We start from the raw sequence: 27955 nt of genomic DNA, 5'->3' as shown, positions 1-27955 counted from the left end.
GCGAGTCCTCCTACTTTCTTCTTCTTCTTCAATAGTGCTTTACTTATCCAGGCTTCTTCTCTTTCCACATAAAGTTAATGATAACTTTTTCCATCTCTTTAAAGGATGTTTTTGGTATTTGGATCAGTATTGCATTGTATTTGTAAATTGCTTTGGGTAGAACTGTCATTTCCACAATGTTGAGTCTACCTACCCATGAGCATGGTATGTTTTTCCATTTATGTAGATCTCTTTTGGTTTCTCGCAGTACTGTTTTGTAGTTTTCTTTGTACAGGTATAAACTTTTATATTGTTAAATTTATCAGTCTTTTCTTTTGTGATTTTTTTCCATTTCTCCCCATTGCTTTAGGGCTTAGGATATCCTTTCTCACACACAATCTTAAAAAACCTATCTATACTTTCAAGGCCAGGGAGCGAAAAGTTAAAGTTGAAGAAAAGTAGAACAAGTCCACAAGAGCCAAAGTATGACCTCAATATATCCCACCTGAATAGATTTGATGCACTGAATGCTAATGACCAAAGACCAGACCAGTTGTGGAATGACATCCAGGACCGCATACATAAAGAAAGCAAGAGGCCATTAAAAAGACAGGAAAGAAAGAAAAGACCAAAATGGATGTCAAAAGAGACTCTGAAACTTGCTTTTGAACAGAGTAGCTAAAGTGAATGGAAGACGTGATGAAGTAAAAGAGCTAAACAGAAGATTTCAAAGGGCAGCTCAAGAAGACAAAGTAAAGTATTATGAAATGTGCAAAACTTGGAGTTAGAAAACCAAAACGGAAAAACACGTTTGACATTTTTCAAGCTGAAGGAACTGGAGAAAAAATTTAAGCCTCAAGCTGCAATATTGAAGGATTCTACGGGGAAAATATTAAACTATGCAGGAAGCCTCAAAAGAAGATAGAATGAATACATAGAGCCACTGTATCAAAAACAACTGGTCAACATTCAACCTTTTCAGGAGGTAGCATATAATCAAGAAATAATGGAACTGAAGGAAGAAGTCTAAGCTGCACTGAAGCATTGGTGAAAAACAAGGCTCCAAGAATTGACAGAATAGCAATTGAGATGTTTCAACAAATGGATGTGGAGCTGGAAGTGCTCACTCATCTATGCCAAGAAATTTGGAAGGCAGCTGCCTGGCCAACCAACTGGAAGAGATCCATGTTTCTTTCCATTCCAAAAAAAGGTGATTCAAAAGAATGCAGAAATTATTTAACAATACCATTAATATCACACACAAGTAAAATTTTGTTGAAGATCATTCAAAAGCGGTTGGAGCATCAGGGAACTGCCAGAAATTCAAGAATGATTCAAAAGAGGACATGGAACACGGGATGTCATTGCTGATGTCAGATGGATCTTCGTTGAAAGCACAGAATACCAGAAAGATGTTTACGTGTGTTTCATTGACTATGCAAAGGCATTCAACTGTATGAATCATAACAAATTATGGATAACATTGCAAAAAATGGGAATTCCAGAATACTTAATTGTGCTCATGAAGAAATTATACATAGACCAAGAGGCAGTTGTTTGAACAGAACAAGGAGATACTGAGTGGTTTAAAGTCAAGAAAGGTGTTTGCCGGGGTTGTATCCTTTCACCATACTTATTTGATCTGTATGCTGAGCAAATAACCCAAGAAGCTGGACTGTATGAAGAAGAATGGGGCATCAAGATTGGAGGAAGACTAATCAACGACCTGCAATATGCAGATGACAGAACCATAAAAAAAAAAAAAAAATCAACCATACTTGCTGAAAATGAAGAGGACTTGAAGCACTTAACTGATGAAGTTCAAAGACCACAGCCTTCAGTATGGATTACATCTGAACATAAAGAAAACAAAAATCCCCACAACTGGACCAATAAGCAACATCATGATAAATGAAGAAAACATTGAAGTTGTCAAGGATTTCATTTTACTTGGATCCACAATCAACAGCCATGGAAGAAGCAGTCGAGAAATCAAAAGACGCATTGCATTGGGCAAATATGCGGCAAAAGACCTCTTTAACATGATAAAAAGCAAAGATGTCACCTTAAGGACTAAGGTGCGCCTGACCCACACCGTGGTGTTTTCAGTTGCCTCATATAATGCATTCGAAAATTGGACAATAAGTAAGAAAGACCAAAGAAGAACTGATGCCTTTGAATTAAGATGTTGGTGAAGAATACTGAGTATACAATGGACTGCCAGAAGAATGGACAAATCTGTCCTGGCAGAAGTACAGCCAGAATGCTCCTTAGAAGCTAAGATGGCAAGACTTTGTCTCATGTACTTTGGACATGTTATCAGGAGGACCAGTCTCTGGAAAAGGACATCATGCTTGGCAAAGTAGAAGGTCAGTGAAAAAGAGGAAGGCCCTCAACAACATGGATTGATGTAGTGGCTGCAACAATGGGCTCATGTGTAACCATCATGAGGATGGCACAGGAGCGGGCAGTGTTTCGTTCCGTTGTACATACGGTCACTATGAGTCGGAACAAACTGGAGGGCACTTAACAACAACAATATTTTCTTTTAGCTTTTAAAGAATGGTTTTCAATTTTTACCATTATATTCTTCAAGTCATTTGAGTTATTTTGGTATATAGCATCAGTTAGGGATGTAATTTGATTTATTTTTTAGAGACAAAAATTTTCACCCAGTGTGTTGAATATTGCAAGCCTTCTCCATTTACGTAATATTTTTCAAAGTGGAATATCGAAAAATGTGATATGATTTACACTTGAGTATAAAGAGTTTTGATACGTAAGAAGGAAGAATTAAGAAAGTTATGATGGGGGTTCTTCTTCCAGTTGGTGCTAAGTCTCTAAAGGAGTCCTTGGGTGGTGCAAACAGTTAACGCTTTCTGGTAACCAAAAGGTTGGAAGTTTAAGTCCACTCAGAGGCTCCTTGGAAGAAAGGCCTGGTGATCTACTTCTTAAAAACTAGCCATTCTGTGGGGACCATGGTCTCGGGGAACATCTAGCTCAGTTGGCATAACAGAGTCTATAAAGGAAATGTTCTACATTCTGCTTTGGTGAGTAGTGTCTGGGGTCTTAAAAGCCTGTGAGCAGCCATCTAGGACACTCCACTGGTCTCACCCCTTCGGGAGCAAGGAAGAATGAAGAAAACTAAAGACACAAGGGAAAGATTAGTCTAAAGGACTAATGGACCACATCTACCACGGCGTCCACCAGACTGAGTCCAGTACAACGAGATGTTCGCTGCTATCACCACTGACTGCTCTGACAGGGATCACAATACAGGGTTCTGGACAGAGCTGGAGAAAAATGTAGAACAAAATTCTAACTAAAGAAGCAAGACCAGACTTGCTGGCCTGGCAGAAACTGGAGAAACCCTGAGAGTATGGCTCTCGGACGCCCTTTCAGCTCAGTAATGAGGCCGCTCCTGAGGTTCACCCTTCAGCAAAAGATTGAACAGGCCCATGGAACAAAACAAGGCTGAAGGGGCGTACCAGCCCTCGGGCAGGGACTGGAAGGCAGGAAGGAACAGGAAAGCCAGTAATAGGGAACCCAGGGTTGAGAAGGGAGAGTGTTGACATGTCGTGGAGTTGTTAACCAGTGTCATAGAACAATGTGTGTTCTAGCTGTTTGTTGAGAAACTAGTTTGTTCTGTAAACCTTCATCTAAAGTTCAATTAAAAAAAAAAAAAAGTTTAAAAACCAGAGATTGGAATCCCTACAGAGCACAGTTCTACTCTGATACACATGGAGCTCCCATCAGCCAGTCAACTCAACAGCAACTGATTAAGTCTCAAAAACATTCAGTTGACATAAACTATTCCTTGTATTCCACTACTCGTCTTTTTCCCCGCTTCACTCTGTCCATTTTAGCCCTGTTTTTTTCCTCTTCACAATCTGGTAAATAAACTCATGGTATAATTTAGGTTATGTGGAAATGGCTACTTTGGTCTTCTGGACCTTCCTCCCTCTCCCCCCAACACACACATAATCACTCAGCTGAGGAACAGTGAGGTAAATAAATTGTTTGAAAGGAAAATAGAGACAAGAGTTAAATTCTATGCAAAATCATAAGAAATGTACGTTTACGTTATCTAACTTAGAATGAGAGATGGTATCCAGGTTAAAAAAAAATGGAAATGATGCCTACATAATATAATTGGATAAAAATGTGGAGTTATGCAGTGGCTTCCTTCCTAAAAGGCTTCCTTTTATACATATACGACCTTACCTCACTTGAGTGACCTCTGCAAAGTAAACACAATCATGTGGTCCCTCTAGTTTTTAGATGCAGTAACAGACTTTTTTTTTTAAGGTGATTTACTTAAACTAAAGCAATTCATTGTTGGAATTTCTAGTCCAGCATTTAAACCAGGCATGGCTTGATTTTTTTCTGACAATCTTTAACCCCTCTGCTGAATTTTATCCTTAAAATTAATTAACATTTGTGATGTTCCTTGAGATAACTAAAAACTCTCTCAGATGTATCAGAACCAGGTCTGTGAATGGTTAAAAATTGTTTCTTTGGCATTTGGAATATAACGTTAGTGACTGGCGTACACTGTAGACCACCTATTCAAGCAGGCGCACTCATATGTTCTAGTTTAGTGTTGTTTTGTGGTTTCAAGTGGATTCTGACACATAGCGACCTTATATGAGAGTAGGAGCCATTGTGAAAGTGTAACGATAAATTGCATTAGAAGCCCAGAATTTCTAGTCTCTTCCCAGTGATTTTCAGGTACACATATCCAATAATAATCTGTATGAAATTGTGGCTGAATTGTCCCAGTAGAGAAAGGTCATTGGAGAAAACATGAGAAACCGAAAATACATGCTTATCTCCAAGACTTTCTTAAATAGATCTTCTCTGGTCCGATCTAGAATTACAAACTACAAATTATAAGATAACCTACTTCTCACACAAACTTGTAGCTTTCTCGCCAAACTGACAATGGATGGTCCTTTTTTTCCTTTGAAGTCATATTTGCATATACATGGAATGAGATTCAGCATATCCCTGCAATTCCTTTTTATGATGGGATTAAAAAGATATTAAAACTATTTTACCAATTTTGTTATTTTAAAACTTAACGCTTTTCAAAGACTTTGCAGTTCCATACAACCTAAACTACAAAGCAGGTACACCCCACATAAAAACCTGTCTTGGCCGAGAGTTGCATACATCTTCTTACCGTCGAAACCTAGCAATGACACGAGTGTTTAAATCTTTGTGTGTCCTGCTTTTTACTCAAGCGTGCCTGCATGGATGTATCTTTCATGTATGTACTGGTATAAAATGCACTTGTGGGATTATAACACTATGCCAAGACAACTTTTGGATAGAGGCGCCAAAGATAGGAAGGGAGGGAAGGTAAGTGTGAATACGTAAAAACGCCTCTATATTATTTGCATAATATGAATGTACATAAAAACTCCCTGGGTGGAAAGAAGCAAGTCCAGCCACTGCCGCTAGAGTTCTCCTTCTGCCCGCGCTGCCCACTCCTCCTCGCTACATCTGAAACCCTGTTTACCCCAGAAATCTGAACTGTGTGGACAGACAGAGGAAGGGAAGAAAAAAATCAGACACAATAAAACTCTGAGGGGGAGAGAAAAAGAGAGGGAGAGGGAGTGAGTGCGCGGGTTTTGGGGGGGCGGGTGGTGAAAAGAGAAAGAAGGGGGGAAAGAGGAGGGGATTAAAAAAAAAAAAAAAAAAAAAGCTCACACACCCAACAACCAACATGTGAAGCGGGAGGCACGGCCTCGGGAAGGGACCGAAAACTTTCCCCAGGCAGCTGCGGCGCCCTCCAACTTCTCCACCCGCGGCGCGGCCCGTGTCCCCCGCGCCGCGCCGCGCCGCGCCGCGCCGCCCTGCTCGCGGCTCTAGAGCGGCCCGCCGCAGCAGCACCGGCGACGAGACAGTAAGTGGGGAAGCGGCGGGCGGGCGGGCGGGCGGGCGGGCGGCGAGCGGGCCGGGCCGGCGGGACACGGCGGCGCGGCGAGCCCTCCCCGCGCGCACCGCTCCGGCACCTGGGTCCCCCGGGGCCGGCGGCCGTGCACCCCGCACACACGCGCCCCGGGCCGCCCTCAGTCATCTCGCTCTTCCCTCGCCGGGTGTCTCCGTGTGTGTTTGATGTGATGGAGGATTATAAACATGGCGCCGCTCAAACTACCAAATCCTATGCCACCAGTCCCCTGGCCGGCGGAGCCCGGGCGCGGCGGGGAGGCCGGGGCGGCGGGGGCGGGCGCCGCGGGCCGCACCAGCGCCCACCCGCGCTCGCGCCTGGCGCCCCGCGCAGTCCCCCGCTGCTCCCGCGCGGCCTCTCCGGCGCGGCCCCAGGCCCGGGAGAGGTGGTTGGTGGTTGGGGAAGGAGGGCGGGCGCCGAGTCGGTGCCGAGGGGGACGGGGAGAGAGGGGTGGGGGAGGGCGCGGGCGAGGCGGCGGCGGCGGCGGCGGCGAGGAGCCAGAGCATAATGGTGGGGGAAAGAAATGAGCTTCTGCCGAGGGCGGGGAGGCCCGGGGCGGCGGGCCGTGATGGGGGCGAGGGCAGCGGGCCGCGGCGCGGGGGGCGAGGTGGGCGCGGGCGGGGAGCGGCTGTCGGCTCTGCCCGGGGGGCTGCTTATGAGTATTAATGGCGATTACGGTGACCCGGTATTGTTGTGCCTCTGACCCCCGCTCCAGCCTGCAGTCTTTTGGGGGTGGCGGCGGGGGGTAGTGATAGATCCCCTCTCGCCTATCGTGTCAAAGTTGCCCGAGGAGCTTTGTGTGCGGCGGGCTGAGGACGCTCCCGGGCAGGGGTCCCCCGGGCCGGGGACGCCAAGGCGGCTGTGAGCGGGCGGGCGTTGTGGGATTTTGTTGCAGACAGCGTGTGCCGCTGCCCGCGACCCCTCTCGCCTTCCCGGGTTCCCGGGAGAGGCTCCTCAGGAGAACTGCGCAGGGGCCTTGTCGGTGTCGGGGAAGCCGGGGAGTCGCGTGAGGAGGCCGAGCGGCCCCTGCACCGCGCCGCCTGCGGCTCTCTCGCCCGCGGCCCAGGCCTCTCGGGGACACGGTCGCTGGCCGGGGTCCGAAGGGAACGTGGATTGTATGTGTGGTGAGGGCGGGGAGAGGGAGGGAAACGAGGGCTGGTGTAAGCATTTGCTGTCGCGGTTCGTTGTGTGGGGAGCAATGGCAGCTGCTGGGTAGGGTTTGTCCCCCAAGGACTGAGGCAGGGATTCAGTCCGGTTATCCCAGGAGCGGGGGGCGAGATACCCTGGATAGAGCAGCAACAAATAAAAGCGAGGCCCTTTGCCTCGTCAACAGGTTCCTTTTCTCCTGTCTCTGGAAAAGAATTCCTTGGTTGCACCACCGTCACCCCAACTTCTCTCCTCCCACGTTGTATGGTGTTCCTGTGTCTCTCACGATCTAGGCTCTAGGATTTTCCTGAGTAATCTACCACTTTTCTTCCTATCGAGAGGATTTGGAGAAAGCCGCAGTTCATGGGGAAGCCCCTAACAGGCAAGCCTAAAAGGCTAAGTTTCTTTGAGATGAGGTGGGAACTCCTTAAGGGAAGTGTCCTGCTTCACTGGCCCCTTCTGGGAGGCAAGGGGCACAAGGACCATGGACCCTACGTAGCAGGTGTGGAGCACTGGAGTCTCTTGGCACTGACAACTTTTATGTAAATTGTTTCCCCTCAAGCTTTCTCCCACACCCGGCATGTAGAGGCACACTTATTGTATAGAATGTACTATAGTGTATATGTGTACATATAAAACACGACGCAGCCTTATGTTCCATTCTGAAATAAGCAGGCTGGGGAGGGAGGTAGTGCAGTGTGTGAAGCATTCCTTTACAAGGAAAGCCCATTTTGATAAATGTCTAAGAGTAGTGTTTTTAGGAAACCACTGCATTCTGTGGGGGAAATTGCTGAAGCAGGTGGCTGATGGAGTGGAAAAAGTAGCGCCTCTTTAAGTTTCTGAGGTGCTTAACATGAGGGAGTTGGCACTACCTCACCCTTGTCCTTCTGCATCCTACAATAAGCCTTGATGGAAGAATAACTGTGAACTTTGGTTTCGTATAGAAGACAAGTGCATTATTAAAAATAATATGATTTGCTTATATGTTGAATGGAAGAAAACAAGCTTTTCCTTGTTTTCTTTTAAACAGAAATATAGTAGTTTTTAGCTTAGTAATTTCAGGCCTTTGGGTCACTGGTTCTAACTAATGGTTGGAAGTTCTCAGGGTGATAGTCTTGGTGTACCTGCAGAGTTTAAAATCTTGAGGAAGCAAGGTCATCTTTGTAGTTTTTTTTTTTTTTTTTTTTTTTTTTTGCCTGAATATCTAATTTATACAAGCGAGAGATAAAATACTAATTTCTGTACAGGCATATTTTCCTTGTCTTCGACTAACTGGGGCTAGGTACATTACAGTCATTGTTTTGGTCAACTGTTTTTTATAGGATGACAAGGTTAAAAATCAAAGATCAGAAGATACGGGATGTGTTATTTTGTAATTATGACAGAATCAATAAAATATCTTGCTTGACTCTACCTCTGATTAACAGAGGATTTCTATATTTTACACAGTACCTTTTTTCATAGATCTTGAAAACTGAAGGATCAGTGTCTGTGACAAGCATTAATATTTGTGTTCTATAATCCCCTTTTACATTCTGTAGATTAGGCTATTTGTTTTTGCAGTACCTGTTGCAAGGTGTTCAAATAAACATACATATAAGTGCTTCCAGCTTTACAAAGAAAAATTAGTTAAAGTGTTAGATTTAGCTCTTTAGATCATACTACATATTCCTAGGATATCATTATGTTGGCACTTCGTGGATGTCATCATGCACGTTTCAGTGAATTGACATGTGTTTATGTGAACTCTCACCCCTTTGTATCCCCTTTCTTCTCAGGAATGTTCAGATAGGGTATAATAATAGAGGCATTCATATCCTTTGGCATACCTTAATTGAGCATGTTTAGAATATTAAGACACTAATTGGATCTAACTAAGAGTTTTAACATTTGTAATAGAAGTATCAAATACTGTTCTACCTTGCTTACTTAAAGCCATAACCCCTGGGGTAAAACTTTCTTTACCTTCCTTTTACTTCAGTTGAATTCTTTAAGGAGAACATCGTTACATTTAAACAAAGAGGTTGTATCTGCAGAAAACATTTAAGAACAAAATGGACCATCTTATGGTCTTGATTAAAACATTACAGTGTTTGAAAACCTGAACTTGGATGTAGCATTGCATTATTTTACATGGTGATTAGATTTTTTTTTTTTTTTTTTTCCTAGCATTGGATTGGGGAGGCAGCGTAACAAAATGATTAAGAGCCCAGACTTTGAAGCCAGGCAGCTTGGGCCTGAATCCTATCTCTGTCATTTACCAGCAGAGTGACCTTGGGTCAGCTACTTAACCTTGTCAAGCCTTGTCTCCATTTTCCCATCGGAAGAACAAGGATGATAATAGTACATACCTCATAGAGTTATTGTGACAGTTAGATGAGTTAATATTTTTAAAGCACTTAAAACAGTTCCTGGCCCATAGTAAGCACTAGGTAAGTGTTAGTTACATGCTTTCTTTCCTACATTTTAGTATCACTTGGGAAGATAGGTTTTAACACAAGTTGAGCCCTTTAGAACAATGCATTATTTTCCCGTTGGTGTCTCAGTAAAGGTATTTCCTTACTGTGTCCTGATGTAGGCTGTTCTGTGTTCCCGTGAATTCTAACCTTAAGCGATCTAAGGTTGGAAGGACAGTGTTTCCTCTGTCCTTTTATCTTGAGAGCTTTTGTTTTTATTTTTTACTCTAGTACAAGAAGGAATATGAGTACTGCATACCCACCAGCATTTTTCAAAAGCTGCCAGTATAGAAGTTACTTCCCAGAAATGGTAGTTCTGGCATTCTGATAAACCCACTGCGGTCAACCCGATTCCGACTCATAGCGCCACCCTGTAAGCCAGGGTAGAACACATAGGGTTTCCAGGGAGCACCTGGTGGATTCGAACTGCTGACCTTTTGGTTAGCAGTCATAGCTCTTAACCACTACATCACCAGGGTTTCCGGCATTCTGATGGCAAGTACCATTATGTCTTAGCTTTTGATACCTGACATGCCCATAAACAAAAAAAAAAAAACCAACCCATTGCCGTTGAGTCTATTCCAACTCATAGCGACGCTATAGGACAGAGTAGAACTGTCCCACAGGGCTTCCAAGGAGCACCTGGTGGATTTGAGCTGCCGGCAGAACTCTTAACTACTAAGCCACCAGGGTTTCCAACATGCCGATAGCATGGATTTAAATGAAGTTCACAGATAATCTAAAGCCTCATTCATCATTGATTTTACCTTTTGTTTTGCATGGTAGAAGAAGTTATACACAAAGTTTCTGGTTTTAGTTTTTATTTTGTTTGTGCTTTGCTTTATTCTGTGTGCTCTTTTTTTTTTTTTTTTTAATCATATTAAGAATAGAAGACAGGAGAAAACTGGCTATGCCATATATATAATAGGTAGTTACAGTGTTTGTGAGTCAAATTCAATTCAGGATCATAGTAATTTAAATAGTGTGGGAAGTATTAATGAAATATGCAAAGACCTGGAGATAGAAAGCCAAAAGGGAAGAACACACTCGCCATTGCTTAAGCTGAAAGACCTGAAGAAAAAATTCAAGCCTTGAGTTGCAGTATTGAAGGATTTTATGGGCAAAATGTTGAATGATGCAGTAAGCATCAAAAGAAGGTGGAAGGAATGTACAGAATCATTGTACCAAAAGGAATTGGTTGATGTTCAACTATTTCGGGAGGTAGCATATGATCAGGAACTCATGTACTGAAGGAAGAAGTCCAATCTGCCCTGAAGACGTTGGTGAAAAACAAGGCTCCAGGAATTGATGGAATATCAATTGAGATGTTTCAGCAAATGCACGCAGCGCTGAAAGTGCTCACCCATCTATGCCAAGAAATTTGGAAGACAGCTACCTGGTCAATGAAGTGGAGGAGATCCATATTTCTGCTCATTCCAAAGAAAGGTGATCCAGCAGAACTTGGAAATTATTGAACAATATCATTAATATCACATGCAAGTAAGATTTTGCTGAAGATAATTAAAAAATGGTTGCAGCAATACATCAACAGGGAACTGCCAGAAATTCAAGCAAGATTCAGAAGAGGACATAGAATGAGAGATATCATTGCTGATACCAGATCTTGGCTGAAAGCAGAGAATACCGGAAAGATAATTGACATGTGTCTTATTGACTAGGCAAAGGCATTCGACTGTGTTAATCATAACAATTATGGATAACATCGTGAAGAATGGAAATTCCAGAACACTTCATTGTGACCGAGAGGGGCAGTCATACAATAGAACAAGGGGCTACTACATGGTTTAAAATCAGGAAAGGTTTGCATCAGGGTTGTATCCCTTAGCATACTTATTCAATCTGTATACTGAGCAAATAATCCGAGAAGCTGGACTAGATGAAGAAGAACTAATTGGAGGAAGGAATTGGAGAAAGACTAAAAACCTATGATACACAGATGACACAACCTGCTTGCTGAAAGTGTTGAGGGCTTGAAGCACTTACTGATGAAGATCAAAGACTGCAGCCTTCAGTATGGATTACACCTCAACATAAAGAAAACAAAAATCCTCACAACTGGACCAGTAAGCAACATCATGATAAATGGAGAAAACATTGAAGATGTCAAAGATTTAATTTTACTTGGATCTGTAATCAACGCCTGTGGAAGCAGCAGTCAAGAAATCAAACACCTATTGCATTGTGTGTATGTGCTGCAAAAGATCTTTTTAAAGTGTTAAAAAGCAAAGATGTCACTTTGAGGACTAATCTCTTTAAAAGGTTGAAAAGCAAAGACGGAACTCTGAGGACTAAGATACACCTGACGCAAGCCATGGTGTTTTCGATTATCTCCTATGCATGCAAAACCTGGACAGTGAATAAGGAAGACCAAAGAAGAACTGATGCCTTTGAATTACGGTGTTGGCAAAGAATGCTGAATTATACCCTGGACTGCCAGAAGAACAAACAAGTCTGTCTTCGAAGAAGTACAGCCAGAATACCCTTAGAATCAAGAGTGGCAAGACTTCATCTCACTTACTTTGGACATGTTATCAGGAGGGACCAAGCCCTGGAAAAGGACCTTATCCTTGTAGAGGGTCAGCAGAAAAGAGGATGACCCCCCACAAGATGGATTGACACAGTGGCTGCAACAATGCTTACAAACATAGCAGTGATTGTGAGGATGGCTCAGAACCAGGCAGTGTTTCATTCTGTTGTACATAGGGTTGCTCTGAAGCTTAACCAACTTGAAGGCACCTAAGAACAACAACAGTGTGGAAAAGAGTGAGGATCTGAAATTGTAGTATGGCATGCTCGCATATTCTATGTGTTGTCATATGAATTTGTGTTTAACTATTGTAGCCATATCTCTGCATCTCTGTTTTTCTACTTCAGTTATCAGAATGTTGGAAAATAATCATTTGTTATAATCCTCAGGCCTAGTTTACTTGCAACGATTTTAAGGATCTTTTTATCATTACTTCTTAATAATCTTTGATGAATAATATGGCAACTGAAATACATAGATAGTGTGAGAGTTCTTAGTCTAACCGTTGGTTTTAAAGTAATGTTTTTTTTTCTTTCTTTCTCACATCTGTCACCTTGTCTATAATAAACCACTTCAGGTTATATATTTTCTGTTTGCTTGAAGCAGACTTTCTGAATAAAGAGAAACTGCTTGTCACCTCTTGATTTGATCATTGTTGGACTAGTCCCCTCACCAACATTTTTACAAAGAATTTTGATAAGTAGTAAAAAATAACTTATTTGAGTTTAATTTTTTTTTTCTTTTGCATAATAGCTTGCAGTTACTTCCTAGCAGTGGCATGGTTAAATTTTCAAAACAAATTTAAATCTGCTTTGGTATGGAAACCCTGGTGGCGTGGTGGTTAAGCGCTACAGCTACTAACCAAAAGGTCGGCTCTTCGAATCCTCCAGGTGCTCCTTGGAAACTTCATGAGATAGTTCTACTTTGTCCTACAGGGTCGCTATGAGTCGGATTCAACTCGATGGCAGTGGATTTGGTTTGGTTTTTGGTTCTGGTATAGGGATTCTGTGAAGATCATCAGGGGTCCAGCAGTTGTTTTTCAAGATTATCCGTGGTTTGTCCTTTAGTCTTTATTTTTGAAATGTGTGGTATCTATGTTTTATAAACGAGTGTCATGATAATATGTATCACACATTGTGTGTTTACCATGTTTTAGCCACTTACATACACTGTCCCAATAGAACAAACATACGAAGTTACCCTATCCGTTACCTCAAAAACACAGTAATTCTTTTCAAGTCTGGAAGGTCCCATCTCCTTGTAGCACACCTCCCATTCCAGCACACACCCACATAAACTAAGAAGTGGATGAATTAGGTGGTTTGTGAGAGAATGCCATCTGTGACCATAAGAATTTGAGAAAATCTGGGATAATTGGTAAAATAATAATGGGAGGGAAATAGGAATCCAAATCTAAATACTCAGTAGTCTTTTTGAATAATCAAAATTTGGCTATAATTTTTTTAATATAATTTTTATTGTGCTTTAAGTGAAAGTTTACAAATCAAGTCAGTCTCTCACACAAAAACCCATATACACCTTGCTACACACTCCCAATTACTCTCCCCCCAATGAGACAGCTCGCTCTCTCCCTCCACTCTGTTTTCGTGTCCATTTCGCCAGCTTCTAACCCCCTCCACCTTCTCCAGGCAGGAGATGCCTTGGCTATAATTTTTTAAAATGTGCAGAAATAAATTATTGCCTTAAGGAAAAATGTGTGTGTGTGTGTGTGTGTGCACGCTTGCTGTTATTGATTTTCCACTTGGAGAATTCTTTAAAAAGTTGTTAATTTATATTGTGAAAATGCTACACAAGATTTTGTATCAGAATTACTTAAAATGCAGAGAAATAGTCTATAAAAAAAAATTGGAATTATGTTTGAGTTTTTATATAGTCCATTATGGAACCCCTGGGTGGTGCAAACAGTTAAACACTCGGCTGCTGACCAAAAGGTTGGAGGTTTGAGTCTACTCGGAGGCACCTTGGAAGAAAGGCTTGGAGATCTAGTTCGACAAAATCAGCCATTGAAAACCCTACGGAGCATAGCTCCACTCTGGCACAAATGGGTTGTCATGAGTCGGAAATGACTCAATGGCAACTACTATAGAGAAATTCAGCAAGTTGTTAAACTTAGATATTTTGAACAGTTAAAAATATTTTAGTTTACCTAGAAAGGGTAAATATTTAGAAATTTAGTTAATCTCTTGTACTTTTAAAATATTTTGTATTGAACAGTTCTGATTTTTAACTTAGGTATCTTTAAAGGGAAGTTAGTATCCTGGAGAATATTTTCACAAATTAAGGTAATTTAATAAAAGGCAGGGCAAGATCTTTTAAAATGTGTCTGATTGGATCGCAGTAAAATACCCTTATGTAAACGTTTATATGATTTATTCACACTATTTAGTTGTCGTGAAGTTATAATTACATTGGGTATGTGGCAAATTTTGCGTAAAGTTGGTAAAAGCGAATGTTCACAGTGCCTGCTACATAAATGGCTAAAAGTTTGCCTAACTTTGTGAGATTAAAGAATTAGATATGACAAAGATAATGGAGTACTCTAATATCATAGTTTTAAAAGAATGATAGACACTCATACCTGCTTTTTCTTCAGAGATGAGCAGAATATATTAAGCGTATCACATTATGTGCTCTTCTACATCAATTTAAAAAGTGTGTGTTGCTGAAAACTTGTAGAAGTTATTATTTTTGATAAACTGAATAATATTTAAGTATACTAGGTAAACGAGTTTTATTTTAAATTCATGCTTTTATATTGCATTGTACTCCATAATTAATCTGTTTGATAAGATCACGTTTAAATACTATATTATATTTTCTTACAACAGGTAGAATATGTGCAATTTTAAGTTCTTGAGTTCATTCATTAATACATTCAGTTATTTATTGAGGCTCTGCTATGTGCCAGACTCTTGCTAAGTGAGCAAGGTAAGAGGATTCTTGCCCATGTCGAGTTTATAGTTTAGGGTAACACAATTACAGAAGCAAGCACAATAAAGTGTAATAGAGAAATACAGAGTGCTATAGAAGGGTGTGATTGAGTTCAGATACATTGTATTTGACTTAAAATTACTTTTAAAATTTTAACACTGATAATACATTCTACTTTGTAACATTGAGATTTTACTATATTAACCACTTAAATTTTTTTAAACAACTTTGTTACAGTTAGTAATTTTTCACAATACTCTGTTCAAAATAGAGTTGTTTCAACCATCAATACGATGTGATGTTTTCCAGATATCATCTGAACATTTAAGCAACAGGTAGACCCCTTTAAAGCTTTCAGTGTTTTTTTTCCCCCCTCCAATTTGATCAGCTTCTATGCTAAGTAAATGTAAAATGTAAGTTTTAAAAGGAAGGATCTTCTTTCCTAGTTTAAGCATTTATCATGTAAACACAAAGGAAGGATATATACAAATAGTTTTAAATGAATTTCTGTTGAGAGCTTGTCACAATATTCTCACAGTTGAGAATAAAAATGCTATTTTCTTAAAACTTAGGGAGGTACTGTTTATAGCAAGAAAATCTGATATAAATACATTTAAACAGCATTCTATTTAATTTGACTATGTGTGGATATTAGATTACTATAGATGTCTAGTTACTCTGCAGGCATTTTTAGGAAGCTGGGTTTCATCATGAACCTATTGCCTACGGCAGTGACATCTCTTTTTTTTAAGGCATCACTTATTGAGTGCTTCTTGTAGTAGTCAGTTTACATATTTCATTTAATCCTCACAACAGCATCAAGAGGGAAATATTTATGTAACCATTTATAATAAGGGGACAAGCTCAGAAGTTTTAAGTTGTTGGTACCCAAAGCCTCAGAATACATGATCCAATTGTCATTTGAATTCAGTTGTATGCCTCGCAAGCTTGTGCTCTTTCTGTTATACTACTCTGTCTCCCTAAAACCCATCAACTTCCTGGGTCTTTTTACCGAGGTAGTTTTATCTTCCAAATGTACATTTTATAAATCTGTAAAACTAATGATAAAAGAATCTATAATTATGCTTACTTTCAAAAACAGGAAGCAGAAAGAAATATTACACAACCCCTGGTAATCAGAACATTCTATAAGTAAAGTTCTGATTAATTCCAGTTTTACTGGCGCTGATAGCTAGTAATCCAAGAACAAGCATAGATAATTGGCTAATCTCTTGCTGTCACTATTGACAGCTCCCATTAGGAAGATAACTTGGCTCCCAGGCAGAAGTAGGAGGAGGGAAAGTCTACAATCTTTATTTTAATACTTATGTATAGGAGAAAAATGTTTGAAAATATCTGAAATTAGCACCAACACTAAAGTCTCGTTATCAGAAGGGAGAATCATTATCTTGAGGAATCTAAACATTCTCTCTGTTGGATAAATTCAATTTGTATTGAAATGGCTAGTTTAATCTTGAAAAACTGCTGTAAACTTGAAGACTTCAAAATTCTGTAGGGTATTTACAGTCATCTAAAATAAAATAATGACATTTCGTTAGAAGCATACAGTGAAGGGAGAAATATATCAACCAAGTTTTAGTTTTCACAGGTTCAGATCATCTTGACCATCATGAGTATCAGTGTTGTAAATGTATATTAAGTATGGTTCTTCATATTTTATAGCTGTGGAAAGATCTGTAAAAAGGAAATATTCTTTTAAGGATGGCTGCATATGAGATTCGTTATAATACTTTATATTGTCTTCTCGAGCCAGCCTTTGAAATCTTGTTTAGCCCTTTTACTCCATCATTTTTTCCACTCACTTCAGCTATTCTGCGTTCAAGAGCAAGTTTCAGACTCTTCTGACATCTGTTTTGGTCTTGTCTTTCTTTCCTGACTTTTTTTTTACTTATTGTGCTTTAGGTGAAAGTTTACAGAGAAATTAGTTTCTCATTCAACAGTTTATACACAATTTTTTGTGTGTGACATTGGTGCGATCCCTGCAATGTGTCAATGCCCTCGCCTTCTGAAACCTGGATTCCCCACTTTCATTTGTCCCATTTTCCAGTCTCCCCACAACCTCTCCAACATTTGTTTTCTGTTTTTGATTAGTGCCATTTATGTCAGGGTGAGATGGTATCTCATCCTAGTTTTGATTTGCATTTCTAATGGCTAGTGATCGTGAGCATTTCTTTATGTGTCTGTTAGCTGCCTGAATATGTTCTTTGGTGAAGTGTCTGTTCACATCCTTTGCTCATTTTTTAATAGGATTATTTGTTTTCTTATTGTTACGGTGTTGCAATATCTTACAGATTTTAGAAATTAGACCCTTGTTGGATATGTCACAGCCAGAATTTTTTTCTCATTCTGTAGGTTATCTTTTTACTCTTTTGGTGAAGTCTTTCGATGATCATAAGTGTATAATTTTTAGGAGATCCCAGTTATCTAGCTTCTCTTCTGGTGTTTGTGCGTTGTTAGTTATGGCTTGTATCCTAGCATTGTCATTGTTTTTTCTTGGATGCTCTTTATAGTTTTAGGTTTTGTATTTAGGTCTTTGATCCATTTTGAATTAGTTTTTGTATATGGTGTGAGGTATGGGTCTTGTTTCATTTTTTTACAGAAGGACATCTAGTTTTGCCAGCACTATTTGTTAAAGAGACTGTCTTTTCCCCTTTAACGGACTTTGGGCCTTTGTCAAAGATCAGCTTACCATAGGTGGATGGACTTATGCCTGGGTTCTTAATTCTTTTCCGTTGGCCTATGTGTCTGTCGTTGTACCAGCACCAGGCTGTTTTAACTACCGGAGCTGTATAGGAGGTTCTGAGATCAGGTAGTGATCTCAGTAGGCCTCCTGCCTTCTTCTTCTTCTATAATGCTTTACTTTCCCGGGCGTCTTTCCTTTCCATATAAAGTTAATGATTAATTTTTCCATCTCATTAAAGAATGCTATTGGTATTTGGATTGGAATTGCATTATATCTGTAGATCACTTTGGGTAGCATTGACATTTTTACAGTGTTGAGTCTTCGTATCCATGAGTGTGTCTGTTTTTCCATTTATGTAGGTTTCTTTTGTTTCCTGCAGTAGTGTTTTGTAGTTTTCTTTGTATAGGTCTTTTATGTCCTGGTTAGATTTATTCCTAAGTATTTTATTTTTTTAGGGGCTATTATAAATGGTACTGTTTCCTGTTTTCCTTTTCATAGTTCTCTGTTGGTACACAGGCATCCAATTGGTGTTTGTATGTTGATCTTGTATCCTGCTACCCTCCTGAATATTTCTATTTGTTCCAGTAGTTTTCTTGTGGAATCTTTGAGGTTCTCAACGTATAGTATTATATTGTCTGCAAATACGGATGGTTTTACTTCTTCCTTACTGGTTAAATAGGAGTGGTGGTAAAGGGCATCCTTGTTTTGTTCCTGTTCTCAGGAGGAATGTTTTCAAGCCTCTCTCTTTTGAGAATGATCTTGGCTGTTGCTTTTGTATAGATGCCTTTTATTATGCTGAGGAATTTTCCTTCTATTCTTATTTTATTGAAAGTTTTTATGAGGAATGGGTGTTGGACTTTGTCAGATGCCTTTTCTGCGTGGATTGAGATGACCATGTGATTCTTTTGTCCTATTTATGTGGGGGATTACATTGATTGATTTTCTAATATTGAACCATCCTTGCATACTGGGTATGAATTCTACTTTGTTATGGTGTATTTTTTCTTATATAATGTCATATTCTATTTGTTAGAGTTTTGTGGAGAATTTTTGCATCTATATTCATGAGAGATATTGGTGTGTAATTTTTTTTTTTTTTTTTTGTGGTGTCTTTGCCTGACTATGGTATCAGGTTTGTGTTGGCTTCATAGAATGAATTGGGGAATATTCCTTCCCTTTCTATGCCTTGAAATAGTTTGATTAGTGCTGGTTTTGAGCTCTTCTCTGAATGTTTGGTAGAATTCTCTAGTGAAACCATCAGGGCCAGGGTTTTTTCTGTTGTTGGGAGTTTTTTTTTAATTACCTTTTCAATCTCTTCTCTTGTTAAGGGTCTGTTCAGATTTTCTACCTCAGTTTGTGCGGGACAGTGGGGCAGAGCTGGCGGGGAGAGAGGGAGCACAGCCCGGGTGGCTCTGCTGTGATGCTCCAGACAGGCCAGCAAGGAAGGAGGTGTGCAGAGCCCAATAGCTGGGCTGCAGCACAGTGGGGTGTGGCTCGCGGGAAGAGAGAGGTGGGAGGGAGGCGAAGGGCAGGGGAGACAGGTCTAGATTGGGAGAGAAATGAAGGTTTGTACTGTGGTCCCTGGCAGTTGGGGCGATTCTTGCCACTACCGGCTGGAAGGGTGGAGGTTGTAGGAGTATGCTCCTCTGATTACCATGTGAGCATGTCTGGGCACTTCCTTGAGCTGCAGCCAGCTAAGGGGCCTTGCTTTGTTTTGGGTGTGTCTGTGCCATTCCTCTGTCGTCTATTGGGAGTTCTGTGAAAGTGACTTTCTGTGAGGTTTTTGGTTTTATCTAAAGATGGCTGCAATGTGCCATGCCTCCACTCCCTGTCTTTACTCACTCGCTGTTTTTGATCAGTTTCTTCTTCGCAGTGACTTCCCTATGCTTCGTCCTTTTCTTTAAAGTTCAGCATTCCAGGATTGATGTCTGTATCAGTTCTACTTGGTTTTTCAGGTCTTTGTTGCAAATGGATGGCTTGGTATGTCTGACTAATCCTCCGTCATGGCTCCACCTCTTTGCTGAGTTTTTAATGACCTTTTGTTTTCTTCATGTACAATGTCCTTGATATCATCCCACAACTCATCTAGTCATTAGTGTTCAACATGTCAAATCTGTTCTTGAGATGGTCTCTAAATTCAAGTGGAATATACTCAAGGTCATACTATGAGTCCCGTGGACTAGTCTTAATTTTCTTCAGCTTCAACTTGAGCTTGTAATTGATGGTCTGTTCCGCAGCCCCTGGCCTTCTTCTGACTGTTGATATTGCGCGTCCGCGTTGTCTCTTTCCACAGATATAGTCGATTTGATTCCTGTATATTCCGTTCGGAGAGGTCCACATGTATAGTCACCGTTTATATTGTTGAAAAAAGGTATTTGAAGTGGAGAAGTCCTTGATCTTCCAAAATTTTGTCACATAACTTCTGGTGTCATTTCTATCACCAAGGCAAAATTTTCCAACTACCAAACCTTTGTTTCCAACTTTTGCATTCCAGTCACCAGTAATTAGCAATGCACCTTGATTCTGGTTTGATCAATTTCAGATTGGAGTTGGAAAACCAAAAGAGAAGAACATGCTCAGCATTTCTCAAGCTGAAACAACTGAAGAAAAAAATTCAAGCCCTGAGTTGCAATATTGAAGGATTCTGTGGACAAAATATTGAATGAAGCAGGAAACATCAAAAGAAGATGGAAGCATTATACAGAGTCACTGTACCAAAAAGATTTGGTTGACATTCAGCCATCTCAGGAGGTAGTATATGATCAAGAACTGAAGGTACTGAAGGAAGAGGTCCAGTCTGCACTGAAGGCATTGGTGAAAAACAAGGCTCCAAGAATTGACAGAGTACCAGTTGAGATGTTTCAGCATATGGGCACCATGCTGGAAGCACTCACTCATCTATGCCAAGAAAGTTGGAAGACAGCTACCTGGCCAACTGACTGGAAGAGATTCATATTTGTGCTCATTCCCAAGAAAGGTGATCCAACAGAATGTGGAAATTATTGAAGAATATCATTAGCATCATATGCAAGTAAAATTTTGCTAAAGATCATTCAAAAATGGTTGCAGCAGTACTTCCACAGGGACCTGCCAGGAATTCAATCTGGTTTCAGGTTTATGTAGCATGAGAGATGTAATTGCTGATGTCAGATGGATCTTGATTGAAAGCAGAGAAATGTTTATCTGTGTTTTCTTGACTGTGCAAAGTTTGTGGATCATAACAGATGATGGTGAACATTGGGAAGAATGGGAATTCCAGAACACGTAATTGTGCTCATGCAGAACCTGCACCTAGACCAAGAGGCAGTTGTTCAAAAACAGAACAAGGGGATACTGTGTGGTTTAAAATTAGGAAAGGTGTGTATCAGGGTTGTATCCTTTAGCATACTTATTCAACTTGTATGCTGAGCAAATAATCTGAGAAACTGGACTATATGAAGAAATACTCGGCATTAGGATTCTAGAAAGACTTATCAACAACCTGTGATATGCAGATGACACAGCCTTGCTTGATGAAAACAAAGAGGACTTGAAGTACTTACTGATGAAGATCAAAGACTACAGCCTTCAGTATGAATTGCACCTCGACGTAAAGAAAACAAAAATTCTCAAAACTGAACCAGGAAGCAACATCATGATAAACGGAGAAAAGATTGAAGTTGTCAAGGACTTCATTTTATTTGTATCCACAGTCAACCCCCATGGAAGCAGTAGTCAAGAAATCAAATGACTTATTGCATTGAGCAAATCTGCTGCAAAAGACCTCTTTAAAGTGTTAAAAAAATAAAGATGTCAGTTTGAGGACTAAGGTACCCTGACCCAAGCTATGGTGTTTTCAATTGCCTCATATTCATGCGAAAGCTGGACAATGAATAAGGAAGACTGAAGAATTGATACCTTTGAATTATGATGTTGGCAAAGAATATAGCATGTACTATGGACTGCCAGAAGAACAAACAAATCCGTATTGGAAGAAATGCAGCAAGAATGTTCCTTAGAAGTATGGATGGCGAGACTTGGTCTCACATACTTTGTACATGTTATAAGGAGGGACTGGTCCCTGGAGAAGGACATCATGCTTGATAAAGCAAAGGGGCAGCAAAAGAGAGGAAGACTCTTGGCGAGATAGATTGACACAGTGGCTCCAACAGTGAGCTCCAACATAGCAACGATTGTGAGGATGGCTGAGGACCAGGCAGTGCTTTGTTCTGTTGTACATAAGGTTGCTATGAGTTGAAACTGAGCCAACGGCGCCTGACAAGGAACAACTAACAAGTTCCTCTCATGGTTGCAAATTGGCTACATTAGTTTTGGCCACCACATTTAGACTCAACACTATTCACAGGAAGAGACCATTTTTTTAAGAGCTAGAAAACCTGTCCTAAAAGTATTCTTAGCACAGTTCTCACTCATTGTGTCACATGGTAATTGCTGATCCAGTCACTGATAAAACCAAACCAAACCCACTGCCATGGAGTTGGTTCCAACTCAGCAACTCTGTAGGGCCAAGTAGAACTGCCTCATTGGGTATTCAAGGATGTAACTCTTTTACAGAAGCAGACTGCCACATCTTTCTCCTGCGGAGCAGCTGGTGGGTTCAATCCACAGACCTTTTGGGTAGCAGCTGATTGCTTTAACCACTGTGAGATGGCATTACCATGATTGGTACAGATGAAATTTCTGAAATAAATAGATGTTGGGGAGTCGGATCACTCTCCTCCGCCCACCTCGATGACTTTCCACTGTTTTTAGTCTCAAATCTCAAATCCTTTTAATGGCTTATAAAACTCCACATAATCTGGCCCCAGTGCACTTTGCCAGTTTTATCTGATGTTACAGTCTTCATCTGCTTCAACTCTGTGGGCTAATCCTAAATGTCCTAGGCCTTTTCAGCAAAACCTTCGTCGACCTCCCAAACTAGATAAGCCTTCCTACCACCTCTTTAGCATTATTAGTTTCCATAACATCTGCATTCAAAATAACCAGTGTTGTTTAATGCAAGTAAATACTGATTGGTTGATTGTTTTAATGGCTGAATATTCTATCATAGAATTATTAAAGAGAGCTGATCGTATGCAGCTATAAAACGTCCTTCACTGTCAGTTAATAACCACTTAAACTAGTGTTGTGTGTACTCAAATAGCCCCTATTTTAGGGTTTCAGATTACTAAATTTTAAAGCTAATATTTATAGAGCTTACTTTGAAACAACTAAACAATAAAAACCAGTAACTAAATATATTTAGTTAGCGTACTATTTTAATATTTGTGTATTAAATTTTGGGTATATTTTGGTATATACAAGAATGAGTTTTATAATTTATCAGATATTACACTTTAAATAGATATTATGTCACTTAGAAGAAGGGCAGTTATTCTGTTGTAAGAGAGGAGAAAGGCTGAAATGAAGTCTAATGAAGTGATTTGTTTTTCTTTTTTTTAGGGAACCCTTCTCCTCAGACTACAGAGCCATCAGTAGTTACCGAGTCTGCCCCATCTTTAAAGATAGTAAAGGCAAAAGTTTGCTAAATGTAGCCGTAGGTGAAGGAAGTAGTTTGTCAGATGCATATAAAGTTAGCCCGAAGGAATTAGGGATATGAGCTAGCTCAATATCACCTGGGTAGCTTTTATAGGTCAGCCATACCTCAAACCGGGGCCATTTTTTTTAGTGATGATGAGTTGGGATTATTTTGGGAAACAATATACCTTCATAAACCATAATTAATGGTTATATAATTTTGTTAAGAGCTATGGCTGCTAACCAAAGCGTCGGCAGTTCAAATCCACCAGGCACTCCTTGGAAACTCTATCAGGCAGTTCTATTCTGTCCTATAGGGTTGCTATGAGTTGGAATCGACTTGATGGCACTGGGTTTTTATAATTTTGTTAGTTTCCTGGAATCTGACTCTTTCCCCTCTTTGCCATTAATCTGTGAGTTTACTCGTTGATCTCAGAATCCTTCTCAACACAGTGCCATAGACAGTCACTTTCAATCACTTAGAAATATGAAGTGAGAACAAACCTATTTGACACCTCTTTTCAAGACTTTAGGAAACATTTTAACCAAATTAAAATTCATAGTGCTTTCGACACAGACATTGCCTTGCAATTAAGAGAAGTATTTGGCAATTTAGCTATAAAAAGAGCCAGATTTATTGGCAGACATTGTCAAAGCTTATCCTGTGTCCACCATTGCCTAATTCTTTAAAAAATACTTTACAACGTGTAAAATAGTTGGAAGATTTCAGATTATATTTCATATTTAGTAAAATATTTTTGTACATTTTCAAAAAATACTATAAACTTTGAATCTATTAAGAAAATGTTAAAAATCAAATTAAGGCTCATAACGACCCTCTAGGACAGAGCAGAACTGCCCCATAGAGTTTCTAAGGAGCGGCTGGTGAATTTGAACAGCGGAGCTTTGGTTAACAGCCAAGCTCTTAACCATTGCACCACCAGGGCTCCCAGAATAAGGGAGAAATATATGTTCCTCAAACCTGCCCAGAAGTCAAGTGTCAGCATGGAAGTAAACTGAGATTCTGAGTGCCGCTTGGCCTCATGCTGGAGTGGGTGCCGTGAGCGCTCGTGCCGGGTGTTGTCTAAAACCCTTTGCCTTTATTTGCTATCTTTGATCTAGAAAGTGCTCATATAATTTCCTAGTTCGTTCTTCTGTTGGTCATCTTATAGTATAATATATGTGGTAAAATGAGGTTTGCTTATTCGTTATAGTAAAATACCCTTTATATGGAATACTAAATAATTGATGTTTAAAAAAAAACAGAGTTAATTATCATGTAGTCAGAATATAAAAAATGGAAAAGCTCAATTGCAGTCTTTTTCTTTGGCCTAATTTCATTGCAAATAAAAGAGATGATAATTTTAAAGGTAAATGTATTAGGAAAAAACAATGCGAGGTCCGTACGGGTTGAGATATTGCCTGGATCTTTGTAGTACTATGCTATAATTTTTAATATGCATAAAAACATAAACCATCGAGTTGTCTTTTTACCTTTTAAATTCATTCAAACTGTATTCAGCAAGATATGTTACTGTTAATGTAAGCCGTTTGTATCTGATAAAATTATTTCCTGTTGTCTCTTTGCCTTTTCTCCAGAAATATAGTTTAAAGATATTTAATTGAGATTGCATTAAATTTATTAATTAGCATAGGGCAAAATGGCATCTTAATGCTATTGAGTCTATCCAAGACCATGGTACAGGTGGTCCCTGACTTACCATAGAGTTGGGGTTCATTCTGCTGATGCTGTCGGAAGTTGGTTCTGACGTAAGGTGGATACCCCATTTTTTAAAAAGTTTTCATTTTTATTGCCTTTTATTATCAGTGGAGCCCTGGTGGCACAGTGGTTAAAAGCTACTGTGAGCTATGGCTGCTAACCAAAAGGTCGGCAGTTCAAATCCACCAGCTGTTCCTGGGAAACCCTGTGGGGCAGTTCTGCTCTATCCTACAGGGTTGCTATGAGTTGGAATCAATGGCAGTGGGTTTTTGGGTTTTTTTTTTTTCAGTATCTTTATAAATCCAATCTTTATTTGTCTTTGGGGGTTGATGAGGGAATGATAACATCAGCAAATAATGCGCTGCACATTGTATGTAGTACATATTACGATAAGACATACCCCCCAAAAAGTAAACTATCCTAAGTGCAATTTGGGGACTACTTGTATGTATCTTTCCATTTGTTCAGTTATACATCTGTGCTTTTCAGGAGTGTTCTGTAATTTTTACCACATTGGTTTAGCAAATATTTTATTAGATTTATGGATAAGCATTTTATATTCCTCTATCTTCTGCTATTGTAAATGGGATCTACTTTTGCATTATTTCTTCTCACTGTTGTTCATTTGAGTGAAGGCACTGATAGCTGCTTGCTAATTTAATATCCTATTTACTAAAATTTCTTACTTTTGATAATATTTTTCATTGATTCTTTTGAATTTTCTGGGTACATAATCATCTACATCATCTGAAAATAGAGTTTTACCTGTTTTTTTGAATTCTTACTCAGCTGAATGTTTTCTTCTGTGCGATTGTATTGGTAAATACCTCCAATGCAGTGTTAAATAAGAGTGAAATACATGAGGCATCGTTTTTCCCCCCTTATTTTAGCAGAAAATATTTCTCTATTAAGTACTGTGCTGGCTTTGGGGCTAATATGTCTATATTAAAGAAGTATCCCTCAATTATTGAGTGCTTTTTTATGTGAATGAGCGATGAATTTTGTCAGATACTTTTTCTGTACCTGCATGGGTGGTCATATTCTTCTTAGCTCTTCAATATCATTAATTATGTTAATATATTTCCTAATATATTAGGAAAACATCATTACATTCCTAGAATAATGCATCATTTTTTGATGTGCTGTTTGATTCTGTTTGCTAAAATTTCATGTAAGATTTTTACATGGTTGTTTGTAAATGAAATTGTTTTACATTTTATAAAAATTGCTGTAAATAAAGGCTAGAGACTTAGAACAAGTTATGGAAATGACCTGCAGGTCATCATTTGATGCCCAGAATAAAAACTTTCAAGTGTGCTCAGCATTTCTGACACAGAAAACCTATTTGATTTGTTCAAACGTCATGTTCAACAGTGAGAATTTCATTTACTTTTTGAATTCAATTCACTGAGTCTTCAGAAGTACCCAGCTTTATGGAACCGTTAAGAAGGTACTATGTAATAAGTGTTTATGTTTGATGCTTGCCTGCACTGCAGCAAAACCCTAAACTGCATGTTAGGGGAAGGATTTTTGTTTTTTTTCCTACATTATGCATTTATATCATAGGGAAACTTGATTAAATACGTTCTACTAATATTCCTCTTCTTAAACCAAATACCTTAAATCCTGAATTCAATTTGTTCACCCTCCCTGCCCCCCGCACTATTGTTGAAGATTTTCGGGGCTATAAATATTTTCCCCAAATGCTGGCATACTGAAGATACTGAATTGATATGGGTTTATTGACTCTAAGACAGTTTACCAGTTTCATTTTTACTCCCTGGATACATTCCTCCTGATGCTAGTGATGCTCTTGGTCTAACATGGACTGGATTTTTTCTAGGAATGCTGTTGATATGGGATTTCCTTTTACCTCTTTCCGGTATACAATCCCGTGTTTTGAGTAAGACAGAATTTCTAAGGCCTTCCTTTCTCTCTGCTTATTTTTTCATATTAGTAGCTTCCTAAGAAAGGTTACATAGGACATACTTTTTTTAATTGAAAATATATATTTGTCTTTTATTTCATGGGTGTTATTTTTAATTTTATTGTGCTTTAGGTGAAAGTTTACACCACAAGTTAGTTTCTCTTCCAAAAATTTGTACACAAATTGTTTTGTGACATTGGTTGCAGTCCCAGCAATGTGTCAGCACTCTTGCTCTTTCCACCCCAGATTCCTTGTATCTATTTGTCCAGTTTTCCTGTCCCTCCCTCCCTTCTCCTATTTGTTTTTGGTAGGTGTTGCCCATTTGATCTTGTATACTTGATTGAACTGAGAAACATGTTGCTCACATGAGTTATTGTTAGTTTTATATGCCTGTTTAATGTTTGGCTGGAAGGTGAACTTCAGGAGTGGCTTCAGTTCTGAGTTAGTAGGGTGTCCGGGCACCATAGTCTCAGAGGCTCCTCCAGTCTCTGTTAGAACAATAATTCCGGTATTTTTCTGTGAATTTGAGTTTTGTTCTACATTTTTCTCCTGCTCTGTCTGGAACCCTCTGTCATGATCCCTGTCAGAGTTGTTGGTGGTGGTACCTGGGCACCATCTAGTTCTACTGGGCTCAGGCTGGTGGAAGTTGTGGTTCATGTGGTCCGTTAGTCATATTTTCCTTGTGTCTTTTGTTTCCTTCATTCTTCTCTGCTCCAGACGGGATGGGACCAGTAGATATATTTTAGATGGCTGCTTGCAAGCTTTAAAGACCCCAGACACTACTCAACACAGTAGGATGCAGAATTTTTTTTTTTCTAACTATGTTAGTCCAGTTGACCTAGATGTTCCCCGAGACCATGGTCCCCTTCCCTCAGCCCCAGTGATTTGGTCCCTCAAGCTGTTTGGATATGTCTAGGAAGCTTCTTAGGCTTTGTCTCGGTCAAGATGTGCTGACCCCCTATATTGTGTGTTGTCTTTCCCTTCACCAAAATTAACACTTCACCACCACGTAGTGCTATGAGTGGAATCAACTCGACAGCAGTCGGTTTG

The 27955-nt window shown here is 39.7% G+C and overlaps 1 protein-coding gene across 7 annotated transcripts in view; it reads left to right on the top strand.

Annotated features, from left to right (window-relative positions):
* Positions 1-5710: 5710 nt before the first annotated feature.
* The window catches only part of ZMYND11 (zinc finger MYND-type containing 11), a 171096-nt gene continuing 148851 nt past the window's right edge, over positions 5711-27955 (top strand). For 3 of the 7 annotated variants that reach the window (XM_049881679.1, XM_049881670.1, XM_049881677.1), the window contains exon 1: positions 5712-5890. The gene's annotated coding sequence lies outside the window, so the exon portion shown is untranslated. Of the gene's footprint in view, positions 5891-6389; positions 6446-27955 lie in introns of those variants that run through there. The other 4 variants (XM_049881678.1, XM_049881676.1, XM_049881675.1 and 1 more) reach the window with 3 other exon arrangements.

This window comes from Elephas maximus, chromosome 4, assembly GCF_024166365.1.
Source record: "Elephas maximus indicus isolate mEleMax1 chromosome 4, mEleMax1 primary haplotype, whole genome shotgun sequence".
NCBI lineage: Eukaryota > Metazoa > Chordata > Mammalia > Proboscidea > Elephantidae > Elephas > Elephas maximus.
The sequence above is the reverse complement of the archived record's forward strand: the minus strand, read 5'-3'. Positions and strand labels throughout refer to the sequence as shown.